Source organism: Bactrocera tryoni, chromosome 3, assembly GCF_016617805.1.
Source record: "Bactrocera tryoni isolate S06 chromosome 3, CSIRO_BtryS06_freeze2, whole genome shotgun sequence".
NCBI lineage: Eukaryota > Metazoa > Arthropoda > Insecta > Diptera > Tephritidae > Bactrocera > Bactrocera tryoni.
In genome coordinates this window covers 82,043,541-82,046,461 of record NC_052501.1, presented here as the reverse complement: position 1 = coordinate 82,046,461, position 2,921 = coordinate 82,043,541, and the positions used below count along the sequence as shown (strand labels likewise).

General features: G+C 44.6%; 1 pseudogene; it reads left to right on the top strand.

The window, feature by feature from the left end:
- The first annotated feature begins 316 nt into the window (after positions 1–316).
- On the top strand, positions 317–1,931 carry LOC120770796 (annotated as a pseudogene).
- The last annotated feature ends 990 nt before the right edge of the window (positions 1,932–2,921 follow it).

The window sequence follows — 2,921 nt, the reverse complement described above, 5'->3', positions numbered from 1 at the left end:
TTTCTACAAAAGATTACTAAGCATATATTTTCAGCTTTCTCTATTCTTTAAGGACTTCATGAAGTTCTTGCCAACTCTTTCCATTACTTTATCTCCATCCACAATAATTGCTTTGTTGGGGCTAACCAGCGTAAGACGTGAACATCAACGTCACCACAACATGACGATGATAATTCTATGGTTCCACACAGCCGCAGAATTCAAGCTTCAGCGAATTTCCATACGAACAAATACACGTACACATGTGAAAGACTCAGTTGGTAGGTGGTAATGTAAGTTAAGTTGTTTGTACTTCCGTTAAAATGTCGCTTGCCACATGCCACCATCAAGGGTAAGTAATCAGTTCAACAATATGCCATCTACTTATGCATATTGTACGGCCCACCACTTGACACTGTACGTATTAAGTTGGAAACTGATATGAGCGGTGGATATTTGCTTTGAAAAGGCCAAAAAAACGACTTTTAGCTCAATTCAATTCAATTTAGTCGGTGACACCTGATGGAAAGTGCTGCGCACTCTGCGTTTGCGGAAGGTACTTCTAAGCGTTCTTGAGGTGATTACCATATGTGCCGCCAAGATTTCGTCATGCTTCCATAACTATTCACAAATAATAACATACCTACATACGCAATATGAAGGAAAATAAATGAAGTTAGAAAATTCTGAAGGGCTGAAGCAACAGCTGTCAGAAGTAAATTGCATATTTTTGTGCGAGCGAAATTCCTGGTTTAATTTATGCTTTGCAGTAAGAGGTTTATGAAATAAAAAATGCAGAAAATCATGTATTGGGCGACTGCTAAGAGATTGCTTTTCGAAAAATAAACCTCAATTTGAAGTCGGGTCTCCAGAAATTCCTCTTAGCTGTATCATCCGCGCGAGTGTCGACTAGACAGTGCGTGTCATTACATTTCAGACAGGCGGCTTCCAGCGAAGGCTGACGTATTTCCCCAATCATCCCCTTATGTTGAACTGCTTTAAATGCATCCTCAGAAGTAGGTGAATGGGTAATACAACGCCCATTGCTAATGAGGAACCTGGCGGTAGGTATAAAATGCTAGGGGTAGATACCTCGAATCTGAAACTCGTAATGGAGGACGACAAGAAAGAGAGACGAGGCTGCTACCCCGGGCGGGCACAGCGATCGTAAGAGCTGTGTCGTCTGCAGCCACACATCCACTGCAACGGGATCAGGTTGCGGTGGTTGTAAAGCTACTGCCAAATCAGCTTTACAACGCACGGGTGACACAGTCCATGAAGGCTCGGACCAATAAAGTGCTTTGAAGAGCTTCTTCGCTCTCCTTTGTAGGCGACCGAGGATTCAAACTCTGGCAACAAGAGAGGGCCGTGGGAGGAAGCTAAGCAAAGAGGAGTTAAAGACAAAAGCAAGATACAGGGCAGTGGTCGGAATATGCAACCGCCTCGAAGGCAAGTCCAGCCTGAAGGAAGAACAGGTGAAACAGTTGGCTTGGGCTAGAGAGGAGATGAAGACCTGCCGGGCACACTTCGCCACTCGTAACTGGTGTTATGCCTCGGACCCAGCGTATGCTAATCGCAATCAGGATCACGTCGCTGGAAAGAGGCAGCGTGGAGAGGGACCCAAAAGCACCCTCTAAAAGAGGAAGTGCAAAGACGTAGGCGGGAAGCTAGAAGTCAGGCACGCAGACGTCAAAGCGACAACTTCCAAGGCAGCGGCGACGGTCAATGAGATTGCGAAACGGGTTTTGACTGTCGCGCTCATAGACCACAGTTACCTGCTCGGACAAATGTCACAGGAGCGGTGAAAAATAGTAGAAACTAAGCTATTAGAAGCCCTCTTCTCGAGAATGTACCCCGAACCGAGCGCATCCCAGCCGTCATTTGATGAGGCAGGGTGGCTTAGCGGTGTCAAAGTTTTAACATCCAACAAAGACCGCCGCTACCATGGGTAAGGGAAGCGGTCAGAACGCTTTCAAACATTTGGGATGGAGCGAAGCTGGAAGCACAATTCTATCGGTTTCCGAAGCCGATGAAGCCTCGCGTGGTGGACTCGAAATATTCTTTGCAGCTGCTACAAAGGCAGAATCCGGACATGCCAACTATTGACTATAATCTTCAAGCTACTGAAGATTAAAATGGCAAACAATGAGGTTATTTCTTTTTTCACCAATATTAAGTACAAAACTTTCTAAGATACAGACAAAGATATACAAAAATTCTAAACAACTCTGCTTTCCGCGCAATCAAAGACATTGTGCGAGCTGTACTCTAGCCGCTATCTTCTTGAACTTCTTTCACAATTTTTTCAAACGCAAAGATTTCCAACCAAAATATTCACATAACAGCAAAAGTCAAAACTGAAACTTCACCATTACAGTAACAATATCATACTAATGGCATGAAAATGCAAATTGGTCACGCCCACTTCAATAAAATTACAACGGAGACACATTGCAGTCTTCTTCGAGTTGTCACAATTTCGCTCCCAGCGGCTGCCACTGCTGCTGCTGTTTATGCAAAACGCATTAGTTTATTTGTTTTGTTGTTATTACTTATATACGCGTATTTCGCTTTTTCAAACGCCACACCCACGCACAAGTGAGCGCGCTTAGTCTCCGGAGCACAATCAGCAAATTTGTCGGCGAGAAAGTTTCGTCTTCAGTTGCAAATATTCCCGCGTGAAAGTGCGATATGGAAATCAAATTGTGTGGGGCACCTAGGCAAGCTATCAAAAAAGCTACAACAACCGCCGCCGTGGGGTGGTCGGGGTGTGTTTATTTTCCCAAAACTGTGTTGTTTTCCCTTGTCAGCGTGCGCTTATCACTTGCACACGCTCGTCATAATCCTCGTGCGGGCATTCATTTGGTACTTGGCAAGTTTTTTATCTGCAGACACTTTCTACGCACTTTCTCCTACTTGCCAATCTGTGAACTCGAATTCTT